Here is a 20,554-nt window from a genome sequence, read left to right on the forward strand (position 1 = left end):
CAGGATCCAATAGCAAGAGAGCTTGTAAATGGTGCAGTGTTGCACGCTTTTACTCTGGGCAGGGGCACACGTCAGGGCTGCCCCTTGACGCCAATTATCTGTGCCTTGGAGACCCTGGCGGCCTGGGTACACCGGGACCCCCTTGTTTGGGGGGTCCGAACAGTGGAGCAAGGGAGGAGAGGATTCCCTTGCATGCCAACGATATCCTCCTCTATGTCTCGCGACCACGTCTCACGATCCCTCCATATTTTTTAACTCTTCTGGAGTTATTTGGGGTACCAAATTAACTAGGACAAGTCTCTGATCTTCCCGCGCTCAGGAAGGCCTCTCACTCTCCCGTCGAATTGCCCGGCACCAGTGGCTATACGAGGATTCCACTATTTGGGAGGCTACATCACCAGGAGTGTAGAGGACTTTCTGCAACAGAATTTATTTGCCCAATTAGAGCACCTTCAAGCTTCAGTGACCCACTGGAGCGCGTGCAGATCTCATTGATGGGCAGAGCAATGCTCTTCAAGGTGATGACCGTTCCCCGCCTGCTGTATATTCTGCAAAACACCCTTAAAAGGTCCTGGGCCAATTTTTTAATCAGGTAAACAGCAAGCTGTGTATGCTGCTTTGGGGAGAGAGCAGTTTGCGCATCTCCTTTGCAAAGCGCCAACGTGGGGTATATGAGGGGGGCTTGACGGTCCCAGACCTCCGTGCCTACTATTGGGCGGCCCAGCTGATGGTTGTGAATGAGTGGGTGTTTGGAGATAGGAAAGAGCCAGCCTATAGGGTTAACCTTGAGGTTATGGGAGATCGGGGACACCCTTCTATCATGTATGGACAAAGAAGGGCGAGCACACTCCCGCATCACACTCGGGCAGTGGTGTTGGCCTGGCAGGCAGCCAACAAGTACTTGGGGTAGGAGGAAAAACTGACTGCTGAGACCCCACTTTGGGATTGTGACTGCCTGGGGGAAGTGATGAAACTACATCATCAAATATGATGGAGTCTTATAGGGATCGAGAAGCTAGGGATATATGGAGAGGGGGGTTGCTTATGTCCTTCACTGTCCTCCGGGTAGAATATGCCATGGAACAAGGAGAGGTATTCTGTTACACGCCATTTAAGGGACTATAATGGTCGCGCGCAGCGTCGCGCCGGAGGAGCGCCAGAGGAAAGCCCGTCTGCGCCAGGACGGGCCCAGGGGCCAGTACCCCTTGTCTGCCCCACAGGTACACCATGGATACCCTTCGGGCTCTCCGGGCAGGTAACACGGGGCTAGACTCAATAACATTAGCTAAGCTGCGGGAAGAAGCTTTGCTGCAGGGTGAGGGAGATTCTCCACGTCGCACGGGGCTGCCAGACCGCTCTAGGTCCCGTGGGCTGAGAATTGCGACGTTGAATACGCGCTCATTGCAAAAACATCATTTAGATGTTTTTACACTCCTTGCTGCTGGCGATATGGATATCCTTGCCCTCACAGAGACTTGGCTAGGCACCTCATCCATGCCGGATATACTGGCGGCTCTGCCCCCTGATTTTGGTGCGCTTTGGTACAATCGCCCCAATGACTGTAGAGGGGGGGGGTGGCCTTTCTATTTAACAAATGCCTCAAAGTGACACAAGTTTTGGCAGAAAACTGTGACTGTGCGGAGCTTTTAGGGATAAAAATCTCACTTAGATCCTCTTGTATTATGCTGCTGGTTGTCTACCGTCCACCACAGAGCTCGCCAGATTTTAATGACACCTTTCTGGAGATCGTGGTGGATCTGGCCTCTAGATACAAATCCCTTATGGTGGTAGGGGATTTCAACTACCACTGGGATAAGGTACCTAGAGACCCCACAGAGGTTGAGTTCGGAAATAATCTCTCCCCACTCAACCTACAGCAACTAGTAGTGGGACCAACGCATGAGAAGGGCCACACACTTGATTTAATTTGGTCCTCCATACCCCAGACAGAAATTACTGAAGTCAGCCCCTGTATTTGGTCAGATCTTTTCCTGATCAAGTGTTGGGTTCCGGGAGATCCCTTACCCACAGCGTCCAGTCAACTGTGGCGAAAGGTTCGGTCCTGGAAGAAGATTGAAGCCGAGTCCCTACTCTCCATGTTGCTTTCCACTTCACCCCCTGAAGGGAGGGAGTCGAATCTAGACTCTGACACTACAGCCTTTATGTCCTGGATCCGTGTCACTCTGGACAAACTGGCCCCCGAGCGGCTGGAGAAGACCAGAGCAAAAGGAAAGGGAGCACTGTGGTTCGATGCCTCACTTAGACAAAAAAACAAGCCCTTCGTAAGGCGGAAAGAAGGTGGAGACTCAACTATGGTACAACGGAGTTAGACACTTACAAAAAGTCTCTGTCTGAATACAAGGCGGAGATCCTGGCCAGGAAGTCAGCTTACTATGAGAATAGAATTAGAGGGGCTACTAACAAACAAAGGGAGACCTTTGTCATTTTAAGGGAACTTACGCAGCTGGATGTGTCACTTCCTGCCAGTGACCAACCTGATTGCGATACCTTTCAAAGATTCTTCCTCCAAAAAGTTCAGGACATTATCAGGGATATCACGGAGCTCCCAGTTGTTCCCCAGTTGCCACCTCGCCCTGCCAGTCGGGAGCTGACATGGACATTGGAAAATTTACCGTGTATTAATGAAGAGAGCCTGGCCGTGCTTGTCGCCCAAATCAAGTCAGGGTCCAGTACGGATCCCTGCCCTCCGCGAATCTTCAAAATGGCCCTGCCGGGCATTCAGACTTAGCTGATGAACCTTCTGAATCAATCATTAGAGGGGGGCTATCCCCCAGCTCAGCTGAAGGAAGCCAGGGTCTCTCCACTCTTAAAGAATGCAGGTGCAGATACCAAAGCCTTAAAGAACTATAGGCCTATCTCGCAACTGCCTTTCCTGGGCAAACTCCTGGAGAAGCATGTCTTGAACACACTGGCTAGCTACCTGGAGGAGCATGGTTTACTCCATACCAGGCAGGCGGGCTTTCGGCCCCGCATAGCACAGAGCTAGTAATGGCTGCTATCACTGATGAGTTGAGAATCAGGGCGGATAATAAACAGCCTTGTGCCCTGATTCTATTGGACTTGTCAGCAGCATTCGATACGGTCAGTCATACCATCTTATTTGACCGTATCGCAAAGCTGGGTATTACAGGACAAGCGCTTAAGTGGCTTCAATCCTTTCTGTCGGGTAGAACCCAGAGGGTGCAACTGGGAGACCAGCTATCTGAGGCAAATGATGTGACCTGGGGTGTACCCCAAGGGTCCGCTCTCTCTCCTCTGCTTTTCAACATCTACCTTCAACCTTTGGTGGAGGAGCTAACGCATCAGAACTGTCAAATTTTTAACTATGCTGATGACACCCAGCTTTTGGTCCAGCTGGAAGACTCAATGGAAGCACAGGAATCAGTAAGGAATGTACTCCGATTCACTGTCAACTGGATGACCAATAACCTTCTGAAAGTAAATGCGGAAAAAACAGAGGTGTTGGTCATCATAAATCGAGTCAATCCCTGGTGCAACTTGTTCTGGCCTCCTGAACTCGGTATTACACCTCCTCCTGGCAGGGTGGTCAAAAGTCTGGGACTGAAGATTGACGCCGACCTTTCTATGGCCCCTCAGGTCTCGGCGGCGGTGGGTTCCTGCACGGGGGTCCTGAGGCAACTGCGCAAATTAACACCTATCCTTTCAGCCCCCACTTTGCAATCGATTGTGTCCGCCACTGTCATCTCGCGGCTAGACTATGGCAATGCTTTGCTTCTTGGCTTGCCGCAGAAGCTGCTGAGGAAACTACAGGTTGTACAGAATGATGCAGCTAGGCTGATCTATTCTCTTCCCAGGAATTCACACGCAGCTCCACTCCTTCGGAAGTTGCACTGGCTGCCCGTCAAGCTTAGAGTGCAGTTTAAGTGCCTCTGTATAGCTCATAAGGCAATCTTCGGCAAAGCCCCAGAATATATTAAACAGCGCCTGAGGAAGTATATTCCAGGCAGAACATTGCGCTCAGGTATGGCCCCCAATCTTATCCAACCCAGATTTAAGTTAAAATCTAAAGGAGGCAGGGCGCTATCTGTACTTATTGCGCAATTGTGGAATGAGTTACCGGCTAGCCTGAAGGTAGACCCGCAGCTGTTGTCCTTCAGGAAGAACTTGAAGACCTATCTGTTTAAAAAGACTACATCTTCATCCTAAGTAATGGCGGACGGTTAGTGATCTAAGTGATAGTAGGTTATGTTCTTTCTGTGTCAGCGCTTAGAGACCAGTGGTGATAGGCGCTATATAAGAATATTTTAACATAACATAACATAACATAACTGTTAGACCTGTCAGCCCTTTGGGTGGTCCCTCCTCATCATTATTTATTTTGTCCCACTTTTGCCTCAAACCCTGTTAGTATTTTTTCCTTTTTGGGAACCACCAGACTTTTTCGTATTGATGCAGATTCAGGGAGCCATTTTATCTACCCCTGGAACTTCTGTCTGAGGGCCTGGAGCACAAAATGGTGGCCACCTGTGACATCATCAGAACCCACTGGAACCTACCAGCACCTTCCAGAACATTCCAGAATCCTGTGACAGTTGGAGGCGGTTTGGAATGTTGGGAAGCTAAGCCAGAGTTGACAGTTGGAGCTGGCAGTTGGCACCTGACTGGTGAAGAGAGAGCAGCAGAAACCTGAAGGAGGAAGGAGTGAGGCAGCAGGGGTGGAAACTTGTGCCTAGAGTGGGGTCCATAAACCCACCCTTGATACTAGTCCCTACTGACTGAGCCCAGCCTGGAGCCCTGTGTGGGAAAAAGCAAGAAAAACCATCTAAAGGACCTGGACAGCAGGAACAGGCCTTAGAAGTAAAGAAAAGCAAGAATCTGACCTGTTTATTGGTTTCCCTGGAGTCCGACGTCGAGAAGCCTGAGACCTGGAGCCCGAGGTGGAGAAGCGGCGCTGACTGGAAAGCAGACGTCGTACCCGGAGCCGCCAGAGGTCGAGAGAGGGCGCCGACGGAGGTCGTGGAGAGTACCAGAGGTCGAGGAGGAAGACACCTGAGGTCAAGTGAGCGGCGTCGACGGGGGAGTGAAGTCCGCCCTCCGGAGTCGCCGGAGACCGAGGTGAAGCGTGCCGGAGGTCGGGAGTGGAGATCGCACTCCGGAGTCGCCGGAACCTGAAGAGAATCGTGCCGGAGGTCGGGAGTGGAGGTCGCACTCCGGAGTCGCCGGAACCTAAAGAGAACCGTGCCGGAGGTCGGGAGTGGAGGTCGCACTCCGGAGCCGGCGGAAGTCGACATCGAGCCAAGACAGCCCGACGTCATCGAATCGGAGGTCGACATCGAGCCGAGGCTGCCGACATCGAACCGGAGCTGCCCGAAGTCGACATCGAGCCAAGACAGCCCGACGTTATCGACGTCGTCAAGAACTGACATTGTGCCGAGGCCGCCGACATCGAACCGGAACCGCCTCACGGCGTCGACACGACTCCAGCGGCGTCGGAGCTTCATAAAAAGGGCAGTAAGTGGAATAGAGGGCGCCTAAGGCCCTGTGGAGCTCTAAGAGACCATCCTAAGGGATAAAGAGGTGTTAGAACCAGCCTGGAAGTGCCAGGGGTGGACTGAGACTGATACAGTGACCTGTGTGAGGGGTTGTGTAGTTTGGGAGAGCCAGATTCCTAGATTACCCTTGATCTACCTCAGTTTTAGCCTCAGCCGTACCCAAGCTAGGTGAGACACCCACAGGCCATCCACCTAACCACAAGCTGTGACTGGGCCAAATCAGCCCATAGTATTTTAAATGTGATCTGATTCTACAAATGTCATGGTTGGCTGATATTATTTATTGAGGGTACTGTATTTATTGTATTTATCTAAGTTATTCCTGTAATGTATTTATTGTCCTGAGCTAACTTATTTCTGTACAGTATTTATTCCCTCACAGTATTTATTTGACCTGATCCTATTTATTGCACCTGTAAAGTGTTACTATTTATTTGACCTGCACTTTTTAAGGAGAAGCTTGTGTACTGTGATTGTATTATTATTTATTCAATCAGCAACTAAGAGAAAAGAAGATAAACACAGAGATATTTTCATAATTTTTAAGGTGTAGTGTCGTTTTTGGAACGGATGCACGCATGGTTATTGTGTGGGTATGACGTATGCTTAACACGGTGCCTGACCCCTGACCACTCGAGCCAAGCTACCACTGTGTATGTCTGGAAAGATCCCGTTACCACCACCCTTTCCGGTGTGGGAGTGGGGTTTTTCTAACATGATTGGTGTTCAGCGGCGGGATTGAGCTGTGCCTACGCATACTCGACAATAACTGTGGGTAGTCCATAGGCCTACACCTGGAGTTTTCTCAAAGCGGCCTTCCTAATTGTGAGTTTTTGTTTTTTCCAAATTTACTCTGGTGGTGGGAGGAGGTATTATTAAAGGTACCCCCCTGCATTGCTTCTGTAAAAACCTGTCTTCTGACCTGAGTGGGCAAAATGGAGTTTGTGCTAGAAGACCTGGAAACCTATACTGTGGCCCAACTCAGGGAGTTTTGTCAGCGGGAGGGGGTGTATTGTCCCCCAGGAGCAAAGAAGGGTGCACTCCAAACCAGCTTAAGGGCTTGGGGGGAGGCACAACGAGAAAGCAAGGCTGAGGAGGAGGACAGGGATAGAGAGCCCGACAGCGAGGGGGCTGGGTTGTACCAACCTGAGGTGGGGAACCTAGTAGCGGGGCCCAGAACCATTTCCAGGAAGGGCAGCAGTGCCTCTAGCGGTGGCTTGTCTGAGTGGCGTTAACAGACCGGAGGGAGAAAAGACAGCTCACATGGGACTTAGCAAGGCTGGAGAAAGAGAAGGAGGAACAGAGGATGGCTCATGAGTTAAGGCTGAAAGAGTTAGATTTTCAGATCCTAAGAATCGGGGCACAAACTGTTCCTAATGGTGGCAGCAAAGACCAAGAAAGAGAGTTCACCAGGGAACCCAAACCCTACCTGCCAAAGGACATAGTAGCTAGCTATGGAGTGGGCGACGATATTGCCAAGTGGCTAGCGGCCTATGAGGTCTCGTTAAGGGCCCATGGGGTTCCAGAGAAGTACTGGGGAGCGGGATTGTACAAGTACATGCCTCCAGCTGGTAGGGATGCTTTATTGGCCCTAGAGGTGGATGAGCAGACCCACTACCCCACCATGAAGGTGGCGCTCATAAGAAAGTTTGGACTAACACCCGAAAAGTACAGACAGAAGTTCCGGGGTAGTCACAAACTGGGCACACAGAATTGGGTGGACTTCCTGGACTATGCAAAGAAGGCACTAGAGGGTTGGATTCAGGGCAGTGAGGTGAGGAACTACGAGGGGTTGTTTGATTTAGTACTGAAGGAACACCTGCTCGAAAAATGTTTCCCTGAACTGCGTCAACACCTGGTGGATAGCAAGCTGACCAATCCCCGGAAGCTTGCTGAGGAGGCGGACATTTGGGCTAGTACCCGGGTGTCCACAAGGGGGACTGGAGGGGATACTCAAAAGGCCGGACAGGGCGCCCCCCAGAAGAAAGAGGGAGGGGAAAAGAAAAAGGAGTTCTCCAAAGGCCCCCAAAATAATTTCCAAGGAAAGGGAACAGGATTCACCCCTAGGGCTAACCCACCCAGAAACCCTAATCCTGGCCAGAGTCAGCAGCCAAGGGTTGTCCATTGCTACGAGTGCGGTGGCGTTGGACACTACAAGGGAGATGCGAAGTGCCCGAAACGACCACCCCCTCCCATTGGAGGAAAGACCCCCGGAGTAGCTAGTGTAGTGCTCGGGGAGGAGATGCCTTTAATTAAGGGAAGGGAGTGGGCGGGTGTCACTTTAGTGTCCCTGGGAGAACGGGAGATGGTTCCTAAGATCCAGGTGCCCGCAAATACCGTAAAGTATGGGCAGTGGGTCACGCTCAACGGCCAAAGAGGGGAGGCTCTGAGAGACACAGGAGCCAGTATGACTATGGTGCGTAGCCAACTGGTGTCTCCAGAGCAGGTAATTCCCGATGTACTCCACCCAGCCGCGATGGCTGACGGCAGAACAGGCCACTATCCGGTGGCCGAGGTTCCCTTTGAATGGGGGGGGGGTTGCAGGTTCACTTCGAGTTGCCGTAAGCCCTGCCGTGCCAGTTGATTGTCTGCTGGGGAATGACATGGAGCACAATGCTTGGAAGGAGGTGGAATACCGGACTCATACTGAGATGCTGGGTACACCTGACTGGGCCTGTGTGAGCACAAGGACCGCGACTACCCGGAGAGGGAGTTCGTTTCGGCTGGAGCCTGGAACAAAGGCCCAGCCAGCTGCCAGTCAAGGGAAGAACCGAGGACAGGAGGAGCCTGCCTCGGCGTCCACACCCCGTAGGACGGATAGGCCACCGGAGGTGGTGGACCAGGAGTCTGCGGTGGTGGATGTCACCGAACTGGAGGACCTACCCATCCCGGCCGAGTGGCACGTGGAGGGAGGCCCGTCCAGGGAGGAATTCTGCCAGGGCCAGAGGGAGTGCCCTACCCTTGAGGGGCTGAGTCGTCAGGCCGCAGCCCAGGCAGCAGGGAACGTTGAAGGGAACTACAGTGTTTACTGGGAGGATGGCCTCCTCTACAGTGAACCCAAGGCACCCCTACATGGATCGTCACGAGCCTTGGTAGTCCCTCAACGTTATCGAGCCTTCCTTCTGGAGTTGGCTCACGAGATCCCCTTGGCAGGACACCTGGGGCAAGACAAGACCTTCGCCCGTCTTGTCCCACACTTTTATTGGCCTCAAATGAAAGTGTCGTCCGATACCTACTGCCGGACATGTGTGTCTTGCCAAGCCAGTGGGAAAACAGGGGTGAAGCTGAAAGCTCCCCTGGAACCACTTCCTGTCGTTAGCACCCCCTTTGAAAGGGTGGGCATCGACATTGTGGGTCCGTTAGATCCACCTACTACAGCTGGTCACAGGTTTATCCTGGTTTTGGTGGATCATGCCACACGGTACCCAGAGGCAATACCTCTGAGGACCATAACAGCACCTGTTGTGGCTAGGGCCCTGATGGGAATCTTTACCAGAGTGGGTTTTCCCAAGGAAGTTGTGTCCGACAGGGGGACAAACTTCATGTCAGCGTACATGCGGGCGATGTGGAAGGAGTGTGGAGTGACCTACCGGTTCACCACTCCTTACCACCCCCAGACCAATGGTCTGGTGGAGAGGTTTAACAAAACCTTGAAGGGCATGATCAGAAGTCTGCCTGAAAGCCTGCGGAGGAAATGGGACGTCCTCCTGCCCTGTTTACTCTTTTCTTACAGGGAAGTGCCACAGAAGGGAGTGGGTTTCAGCCCCTTCGAGCTTCTGTATGGGCACCCTGTACGTGGACCTCTCAACCTGGTGAGAGACGGATGGGAAAGAACTCCCAGGAAGCTTCCCCAGGATGTGGTGAAATACATGCTGGCCTTCCGGAGCCAAATGGCTAAGTTGTGGAAGCAAGCTTCTGACAACTTGGAAGCCAGCCAAGCAGTAATGAAGGCGTGGTATGACCACAACGCTCACCCGGTGGAATTGGAGCCTGGCCAGAAGGTGTGGGTGATCGAACCAGGAGAGCTTAGCGCCCTCCAGGATCGCTGGTCAGGACCCTTTGAGGTATTGGAGAAGAAGGGTAAGGCTACCTATTTGGTGGACCTTAAAACCCCTCGTCAGCCCCTACGGGTGCTGCATGCCAACCGCCTCAAACCCCACCACGAGAGGCCCGAAGTCATCTTGATGATGGTGACTGACGGAGCAGAGGACGTGGAAAGCGAGCCTCTCCCCGATTTGTTTGCGTCTCAAGAAAAGGATGGGTCGGTGGAGGGAGTGATACTCTCCCCATCTCTAACTCCTGAACAGCAGGAGGACTGCCGCCAGGTCCTGGGACAGTACTCTTCGTTGTTCTCCCTTGTCCCGGGTAGGACTCACCTGTGCGTCCATGACGTGGACACAGGAGACAGCCCACCTGTGAAGTCCAAGATCTACCGCATGTCAGACAAGGTGAAGGCCAGCATTAACAGTGAAGTCACTAAGATGCTGGAGCTAGGAGTGATCGAACCTTCCAGCAGCCCCTGGTCCAGTCCGGTGGTGTTAGTACCAAAAGCCGCACCACCGGGTGGCCAACCGGAACTGAGGTTCTGTGTGGACTACCGGGGACTGAATTCAGTAACCAAAACTGATGCTCATCCGATCCCTAGGGCGGATGAATTGATTGACCGGCTGGGAGCTGCCCAATATCTAAGTACCTTTGACCTTACTTCTGGGTACTGGCAGATCTCTTTGACTGATGGAGCAAGGGAAAGGTCAGCCTTCTCCACGCCCAATGGCCACTACCAGTTCTGTGTGATGCCCTTTGGGCTCAAGAACCACCTGCCACGTTTCAGCGCCTGGTAAACCAGATCCTCACCGGAATGGAGAGTTTCTCTGCTGCTTATCTGGATGACATAGCCGTCTTCAGTAACAGCTGGGAGGATCACTTGCGTCACCTGCAAGCTGTTCTCCAGGCCCTGAGACAAGCTGGGTTAACGATCAAGGCCAGCAAGTGCCAGATCGGGCAGGGGTCGGTAGTGTACCTTGGGCACTTGGTGGGTAGGGGAGCGGTGCAACCCCTCCAGGCGAAGATCGAGGCCATCATGGCCTGGGAACCCCCCAAGACACAGACTGAGGTCCGAGCTTTTCTGGGCCTCACGGGATACTACCGCCGCTTCGTGAAGGGGTACGGAACCATTGTAGCCCCCCTCACGGAGCTTACGTCCAAGAAACAACCTCGACGGGTAGTCTGGACGGAGGCTTGTCAGCAGGCCTTCGTGAAGCTGAAGCAAGCCATGTGCGAGGCCCCGGTCTTAAGGGCCCCAGACTTTTCCAAGGAGTTCATTGTCCAGACAGATGCATCAGAATATGGCATTGGGGCAGTGTTATCGCAACTCAATGAAGAGGGTCTGGATCAACCCGTGGTCTTCCTATCCCGGAGACTACTTCCCAGGGAACAGAAGTGGAGTGCAATAGAGCGTGAAGCCTTTGCAGTGGTATGGGCTCTGAAGAAGTTGCGCCATACCTGTTTGGCTCGCACTTCCTGGTTCAGACCGACCACAGACCCCTTCGTTGGCTGATACAGATGAAGGGGGAGAATCCCAAGTTGTTGAGGTGGTCTATTTCCCTACAGGGAATGGACTTTCAGGTGGAACATCGGCCTGGAGTGGACCACGCCAATGCAGACGGTCTCTCAAGGTATTTCCGCCTTAGTGATGAGAACTCCCAAGGGGTTGGGTAGCTCTCCCCACTTTCAGCTGGGGGGGGACGCGTGTTAGACCTGTCAGCCCTTTGGATGGTCCCTCCTCATCATTATTTATTTTGTCCCACTTTTGCCTCAAACCCTGTTAGTATTTTTTCCTTTTTGGGAACCACCAGACTTTTTCGTATTGATGCAGATTCAGGGAGCCATTTTATCTACCCCTGGAACTTCTGTCTGAGGGCCTGGAGCACAAAATGGTGGCCACCTGTGACATCATCAGAACCCACTGGAACCTACCAGCACCTTCCAGAACATTCCAGAACCCTGTGACAGTTGGAGGCGGTTTGGAATGTTGGGAAGCTAAGCCAGAGTTGACAGTTGGAGCTGGCAGTTGGCACCTGACTGGTGAAGAGAGAGCAGCAGAAACCTGAAGGAGGAAGGAGTGAGGCAGCAGGGGTGGAAACTTGTGCCTGGAGTGGGGTCCATAAACCCACCCTTGATACTAGTCCCTACTGACTGAGCCCAGCCTGGAGCCCTGTGTGGGAAAAAGCAAGAAAACCCATCTTAAGGACCTGGACAGCAGGAACAGGCCTTAGAAGTAAAGAAAAGCAAGAATCTGACCTGTTTATTGGTTTCCCTGGAGTCCGACGTCGAGAAGCCTGAGACCTGGAGCCCGAGGTGGAGAAGCGGCGCTGACTGGAAAGCAGACGTCGTACCCGGAGCCGCCAGAGGTCGAGAGAGGGCGCCGACGGAGGTCGTGGAGAGTACCAGAGGTCGAGGAGGAAGACACCTGAGGTCAAGTGAGCGGCGTCGACGGGGGAGTGAAGTCCGCCCTCCGGAGTCGCCGGAGACCGAGGTGAAGCGTGCCGGAGGTCGGGAGTGGAGATCGCACTCCGGAGTCGCCGGAACCTGAAGAGAATCGTGCCGGAGGTCGGGAGTGGAGGTCGCACTCCGGAGTCGCCGGAACCTAAAGAGAACCGTGCCGGAGGTCGGGAGTGGAGGTCGCACTCCGGAGCCGGCGGAAGTCGACATCGAGCCAAGACAGCCCGACGTCATCGAATCGGAGGTCGACATCGAGCCGAGGTCGCCGACATCGAACCGGAGCTGCCCGAAGTCGACATCGAGCCAAGACAGCCCGACGTTATCGACGTCGTCAAGAACTGACATTGTGCCGAGGCCGCCGACATCGAACCGGAACCGCCTCACGGCGTCGACACGACTCCAGCGGCGTCGGAGCTTCATAAAAAGGGCAGTAAGTGGAATAGAGGGCGCCTAAGGCCCTGTGGAGCTCTAAGAGACCATCCTAAGGGATAAAGAGGTGTTAGAACCAGCCTGGAAGTGCCAGGGGTGGACTGAGACTGATACAGTGACCTGTGTGAGGGGTTGTGTAGTTTGGGAGAGCCAGATTCCTAGATTACCCTTGATCTACCTCAGTTTTAGCCTCAGCCTTACCCAAGCTAGGTGAGACACCCACAGGCCATCCACCTAACCACAAGCTGTGACTGGGCCAAATCAGCCCATAGTATTTTAAATGTGATCTGATTCTACAAATGTCATGGTTGGCTGATATTATTTATTGAGGGTACTGTATTTATTGTATTTATCTAAGTTATTCCTGTAATGTATTTATTGTCCTGAGCTAACTTATTTCTGTACAGTATTTATTCCCTCACAGTATTTATTTGACCTGATCCTATTTATTGCACCTGTAAAGTGTTACTATTTATTTGACCTGCACTTTTTAAGGAGAAGCTTGTGTACTGTGATTGTATTATTATTTATTCAATCAGCAACTAAGAGAAAAGAAGATAAACACAGAGATATTTTCATAATTTTTAAGGTGTAGTGTCGTTTTTGGAACGGATGCACGCATGGTTATTGTGTGGGTATGACGTATGCTTAACACGGTGCCTGACCCCTGACCACTCGAGCCAAGCTACCACTGTGTATGTCTGGAAAGACCCCGTTACCACCACCCTTTCCGGTGTGGGAGTGGGGTTTTTCTAACAATAACTTACTATTGAGGCATGCATTGAGGTGTAAATTACCTGATGGGGAACAACTACCTGACTATTCACCCATGGAAGACGGATTGTTGTTGTATCACATGCCAACTAAAGCAGTTTCCCTGGTCTACAGGAAGATAATAAATAATTAATTGCACCCTCTCCGGTCACGGCGGGAGGCTTGGGTGGGTGATATTGGCCTCATAGAGGAAGGTGATTGGGGGGAGGCTTTAAAGTATCACAGAGAAATAGCCATACGGGCCCAATTTTGCCTAATACAGCTGTGCATACTCCATAAATCTTACTACTCTCGATCCAGGCTACACCACATGGGCTGGTGTGACTCTGCTCTGAGTACTAGAGGCTGTGGCAAAATAGACACCTTTTACCACACCATTTGGGGATGCCCGGAGATTCAACAGTATTGGAGGAAGGTCACAGCGGTGATTGCTATGGTTATGGGACTGGAGGTCCCTACGGAAGCCAGATGGCTGATCTTGGGCATCTCTGGGGAGGGGAAATGGCCCAAATACTCCGCTCTGTGGCTATCATTGGCGGTGGAAGTGGCTAAACGTAACATCGCCATGGCCTGGGGCGCAGACAGACCACAGAACGTCTGGGACTGGGAAAATGACCTTGACTGGTGCCAGCGGGCAAAGCAAGGGATATAGCAAGGCAGGGCATGTCCTCGTGAATTTTAGAAAGTGGGGCAACTGGATTCAACACAGGGGTTCCCGAGGATGTTGAAGTTGGAGCTGGAGGGAGGGTTCAGGGATGCTCCCTATGCTAGCCCTGTCCGGGGTAAACATTGTATCCAAGGATTGGTATATGTAATATATTTGTTATCATACATTGCCAGTAAGAGCAATAATTTGTACCTCAGCGATTGGCCTACTTTGATCTGTACCTTTGAGATCTGTACAGCTGCTTAATTCTTTTTTTTAAAAAATAATAATCAATGTGTACATACAGGTGGGGATGACAGGATAGTATACATTTGAACTTAGATTTAAGGAGGAGATGGACTCCCTGTGTACTAACTATGATAAAGATATGAATATTTTGCTGGGAGATTTTAACCATAAGATAGATCAAAGGAAATCTGATCCCTTTTTCAAGGAGATATTGACCTCATTCAACATAAATGCTGCCAGTTTTCCATCTGCCACTCTTGTGACACATAATATTAAACTTGTGAAATGTTTGGGCTCTAACAGCGTATTTTGTATAAATGGGTGAAGGGACCCACACAGGCCGGCTCATCAGACATTAAAACATTTTCTAGCTATCGTGTCTAGAAATTTTAATTTTATTAAGGACTGGGAGGCGATGATTTTGCGGACTCTTTCTTCCCTGTTTATTATCAATTTTACACAGCAGCCAATCAAATTTAACATAAAAATAGAAAAAATACATTTCTCAATAACTGCTCAGGACGTCATCTTCAGACCTCCAATGAGGCCCTACTCCCGATGATATAATCCTAGGACACCATGTTACATCCTCTTTCTTTGCCAACGATGACTAAGTCTTGAAGCTTGAAACACCCGTAACAGACTGAAGTGGAAAAATCTAACTGGTCACTCAATCATAGAACCAGGTCGTGGACCTTTACGAGCATAACAGGAAACTGGGATTATCCGGCTGAAATCTGTTTATTCTGTCTTCTGATCAGAACATGAAAAAATATGGAATAACATGTAATATCCAAGAATATTGGAACAGAATCCACATTCAATAAAACAATACCTGAAAGTTGTCAGTATAAAAGACCTGGCTATAAACACATAATATCACATAATTCATTATTAGGAAGGGCAATCACATTAAACCCTTGATAAAACTTGGAAGATGCTATGGGTGGGGTAATCTTTGCTGCCGAGTTCTTAATAGGATTGAAAATTCTAGACGTGTTAGCTAGAACATTTTTTATTCTATGTCAGGACCGGAGGCTTCGGATTATGCTAGTTCAAAGCAGATTTAATACCTTTGAAGCTACATCTACTATAGGCCTACAATAAAATGTTTTAAAAGTAGAGTCTGATTACCAATCAGCAGCCTTCGTAATTTCTTGAAGTATGGACACTACGGAAAAGGTTTTGGAGGCCATAGCTCCTCCGACGGAGTTAGCTCCAAACTCACTGGGGTCTACTCTTGCTTCTCCCAGGAGCCACTTCACCCATCTGGCAAAGGTGGCAGAAGAGACCGCATTAAAAGGTTTTTGTAGTGCAACTAGCAATTGACCTCCAGAAGAATGCTGGAACTCTCATGTCTGGTCCTCGTATTCTTTTAAACAAACAATGTACAATGCATAATTTTGTATTATTAGGAAAATGTGGGTAAGTAATCTGCTAAGAATCTGTTTTTGTTCTTCTAGACAAGGCAAAGGTAGCTCCATTTGGAGTAAATCTCTACCTGCTAAATACAGAACTTTCATGTCTGACACCCTTCTGCAAGAAACCAAACAACACAACATGGTCAACTTAGGTGATAGCTGTTTCCGTGTAAGAGCTAAAGGAGAGATGGACTATGGATTCCCTCCTAGGACGTCACCTACCCAGTCGGGCATTGGGAAGACTTCCTTTCGTCTCTCCTGCCATCTTCTCTCCCATCCTCCTCCTCCCCTTCACACTTCGCTCTATTTGTCCCACCTTCCTTTCCTCTCTCAATGTGTTGCTTATTCTTGATGTTATGTGCAATTGTTATTTTTTTTTCTGAAACAATGTGTAACCTATTGTAAAGCGCTCTGATACCTATGGGTCTAGCCAGCGCTATATAAATCTCTTAAAACAAATAAATAAATTAATTAATCAGAGTTGTTCAGCCATCTCCGAAAGAAGGAAAGGACGATATTCATGTCCCAAAAATAGTCATATTTGGGTCTTGGGGGGTTGTTTAGGCGAATGCCTCGCATAACTCGGCATACCAAGGGATGAACCCCCACCGGTTTGACATGCATGGCCGGCTGAAACTAGCAATCAATAATTGTTGACAGATGAGAGACAAACCGGACGACGCCAAACCTGCTAGAAATTTTATCACAAACACAAAGGGGACCCCAGGGGATCAAAACCGTGTTGGTCGCACCAACCCAACCGTCGTCGCCAAGCAGAGATAAAACACTTGTGCGTGGCCTTGGAACAGGAGCAGAGAAGGAATTTTTCAGAAGGTCCCAAAAGGCCAGGCAGGAGACAATGGTCCTTGAAATACACCACCCATCATATGTAAATGGCAGTGCAATAGCAAGGGGTGTCAAGCTCTTGAGGGATCCAGAAGGAGATCTGGGAACTGAACAATCAGAGACGGACAAGTGCAATACATCTCCATGAGAACTGGGAACCACGGTTGAGATTTCCATAGTGGAGTAACCAGAATGAGTTCTGCATGCTCTCTGCGGGTTTGAGGATACCCTCGGAATCAGGAGAAAGGGAGGACAGGCATAATGGAGAGGGCCGTGCCACTCCTGGAGGAAGGCATCCATGTTAGTTAGTAAGTTAACAATTTATAGAGTGCGCAAATACCCTGGGGTGTCTCGGCGCTGCGGACTAGATAGAGGTTAGGCCGGGGATGGAAGGTCTATTGATTAAAAAGCCGGGTCTTGATCTGCTTAATAAACGCTGGTAGGGATGGGCATGTTTTAATATGTTGGGGTAAGGTGTTCCAAAGTTTAGCGGTAGCGACCGTAAATCTTCTGTCACCCCAGGCCACTTTCTTTGTTCGGGGGATGTGCAGGAGGTAGGCCGTGGAGGAGCGGAGGATTCTACTGGGGATGTAGCCACATAAGGCTTTCCTGAGAAAGGCTGGTCCGCTGGTATGAATGGCCTTAAAGGCGAGTCAGAGGGCCTTGAACTTAATCCGGCTTGTTATGGGTAGCCAGTGAAGGCTTCGTACTATTGCTGAGAGAGGATGGTACTTGGAGGTGCCTGTTATCAGTCGTGCGGCTGAGTTCTGCACTATCTGGAGTCTGTTGATGACTTTTTTCGGGGCGTTTATTAGAAGTCCGTTACAATAGTCGATTTTGGAAGTGACTAGGGTATTGACGAGGGTTTTCCCTGCGTTAAGTGGAAGGGTAGAAGTTTTTTTATCATCCTTAGGGTGTAAAAGGAGGATTAGACAATAGAGTTGACGTGTGAGCTGAAGTTATTTTATTGCCGAAGAGTACGCCGAGGTTTCTAACTTTAGACACCGGGGGAGGTGGTGGGCCTAGTTCAGTAGGCCACCAGACGGGGGACCAGACCGGATGGAGTTTGCCGAGTATCAGGACCTCGGTTTTGTCGAGGTTTAATTTTAGGCAGTTTTCAGCCATCCAGGAGCTGATGGCAATCATGCCTGTTTGAAATTTGGCAGCGATTTCTCCTCCATTTTTATGGATTGCCAGCACCAATTGAGTGTCATAGGCGTAGGAGGTGAGACTCATCCCGTGGGCTTTGATGACCCTGGCCAGGTCCAACACATAGATGTTAAAAAGTGTCGGACTCAAGGAGGAGCCATGTGGCACGCCACATGGGAAAGTGAACAGGGGGGATTTGTAGTTGCCGAGGCTCACAAGTTGTGTGCGGTTGGCAAGGAATTAGGTCAGTAATTGTTTGGCCTTGCGTTTGATGCCTATATTCGAGACACGGTTGATCAGGGTGGTATGATCGACCGTGTCAAAGGCTGCGGATAAGTCTAGTAGTACCAGTACTGCTGTTCCCCCTTGGTCTAAGATGGATCCGATTTCATCTGATGCTTTGATGAGGGCTGTTTCTGTGCCATGGCCTTTCCTGAAGCCTAATTGAGTGTCGTCAAGGAGATTGTTGTCTTCTATATAGTTGGCAAGCTGTGTATTCATTAATTTTTCAAATATTTTGGCAGGGAAGGGAAGGCTTGTGATGGGTCTGTAGTTTTTAGTATCAAGAAGGTCAAGATGCGACTTTTTCAGAAGTGGCTTGATAATGAAGTTTTTCCATGTGGTTGGGTAGTTGCCGGTGTTGAACATAGCATTACAGATATCCGAAAGTTTAGGGGCCAGAAGTTCAGGAAATTGTTTTCGAACCGAAGAAGGGCATGGATCAGTCGGGGAGCCGGACTTGATAGTTAGGATGAGATCCATGATCTGTTTTGGTAGCACTTGGCTGAAGGTTGGGAAGGAAGAAGTGTTTTCCTTATTGTCAGGGACGACTGATGGGAGATCTGGTTTAGCTTGGGATGCGAAGTTGACAAATATGTTGTTAACCTTGTCTGAAAAAGTTGTAGCTAGTTAATTGCAGAGCTCTTGGATGGGTATGATGGGGGGTTTGTGGTGAAGCCTGATAATTTAGTGACCACTTTGAAAAGTAGTGTGGTGGAGTTTTGAGCTGTCTCAATCTGGTTGAGGAAGTATTTACTTTTTTCCTGAATGATGAGTTGCTTATATTTGGACATGGCTTCCTTGTATCGGGCTTTATCTAGGATGTTGTAGTTTTTGCGCCAGTGTCTCTCTAGATTCCTGCAGCGTTGTTTTTCTAGCCTGAGGACCTCTGAGAACCAGGGAGCTGAGGGGGTTGTTCTATTTTTAGAGCCATTTTTCTGTGGTACAAGGAGGTGAAAGGCGTTGTTAAGCCAGTTGGAATAGTTTTGTGACGCGAGTGATGGGTCTGGGGTGAAATCGTAGTTGGTCGATTACAGGTATGTTTTTAGGCGTTGTTGGTCCAGAACACCCCAGGCTTTGAATTGTAGTGGTAGGGTGGGTGTGTTAGAGCAGTGGGGGACAGATTTTGTCTGTATTTTGAATAAAATGGCATGGTGGTCAGTCCATGTGAGTGGTAAGGTTTCTGTTAGAGAAATATATATGTTGTTGGTGAAGAGCCCATCAAGCGTATGGCCGGCTAGATGGGTAGGGCCATTTACTAACTGGCGAAGATGTACTGCCTCCATTTCTGTGATGAGTGTTAGTGTGTCGTTGTCATCAGGGGAGTCTAGGTGAAAATTAAAGTCACCTAGGAAGGTGAAATCTGAAGCCCCGGCGAGAGGCTCCAGAAAGGTGTTTAGGGCTGAGAGGAAGTCAGTTTGGGGTCCTGGGGGACGGTACAGAAGTGTTCCTTTGAAGGATTGTGAGTGCTTGAATGTTATGGTAAAGGTGATCGCTTCACATGTTGTGGTGGGGATTGCTTCTGTCCATACTAAAAAGTATCTCGGAAGATGATAGCGAGTCCTCCTCCTTTCCTTGTGGTTCTGTCCTGTCTGAGTGTGCAGTACCCTTCAGGGGTGGCAATACCGAAATCGGGACCAGAAGCCGGGTCTCCCCAGGTTTCTGTGATTAATAAAATGTCTAGTCTTTGGTTTAGTATGAGGTCTGCTATTTCGTATTTGTGTTTGGGGAGTGAGCGGGCATTTATCAGTGCTAGCTGTAGTTCATCGTGGTTGAGCTGCGTGAACTGGGTTAGCGGGGGTTTTTACTTGGGAAGTGTGCTTAGTTTGAAAGTGCAGCTAGGACAACTAAATGGACCAGTACTGGTCATAAGGTGAGGGTCAATGCGCGGGCAGGTGTGACTTTTAATGGGGATGTGAATGTTTTTGAGCTGGGTGCTGGAGTAAGTAATCGGCCAGGGGAGAGTAGCGGATGTCGGGGGACCAGGGGTCGTGGCCCAGGGCCCGGCCTGGGCGCAGACGGACTTGCCCTTTATGGGGCCTAAAAGTAACTAGAATGCTGACCTGGGAAGTGCGGGATGTCAGACCGGCACTACCCTTCTGGTCTGCGCCGTCATTTCCCTCCACTCAAACGGAACAATCCGTGGTGGACCGGGGAAAGGCGCTAGGCGATCGGTGGTGAGAGCGGCTGCACAGGTAGGATAATGTGACTTTAAAAGTTATTTAAAAGCAGTGATTATGAATATGTAGCGCAATCATCAAACATGCGGCAATTTTCAATTATAAATGCAGCTTTTTTTTTTAAAACAAACCAAAATTGTTGGCAAGAAGCCCTTTGCCAGGCGCTTCAGGTCACCAGCTTAGGCACAGTGACTCGATCTCTAGCGCGTCCGCCAGAGCCATCAAAGCCGGACGCCAGGAAAAGAACTTTGGGAGCTGACTGGATAGTCGGGAGGCAAAAAGGTCCATGCCGCATGGACCCCTTGTGTTTGAAGTAGTTGGAAAACCGATGGGTGTAGTTCCCATTCGCTGGCGTCATAGAGGTAGCAGGAGTTCTAGTCCGCTACAACATTGTCTTGGCCTGGGAGGTATTCTGCGATTACAGAGATATGATGCTGAAGACAGTAGTGCCAAAATTATTTGGCAATTTCAACAAGACCTGTGACTTAGTCCCATCCAGTTTGTTGATATACTGAACCGCAGAGACATTGTCTATCTTTAATAAAA

Source organism: Triturus cristatus, chromosome 5_1 (assembly GCF_964204655.1).
Source record: "Triturus cristatus chromosome 5_1, aTriCri1.1, whole genome shotgun sequence".
Lineage (NCBI taxonomy): Eukaryota > Metazoa > Chordata > Amphibia > Caudata > Salamandridae > Triturus > Triturus cristatus.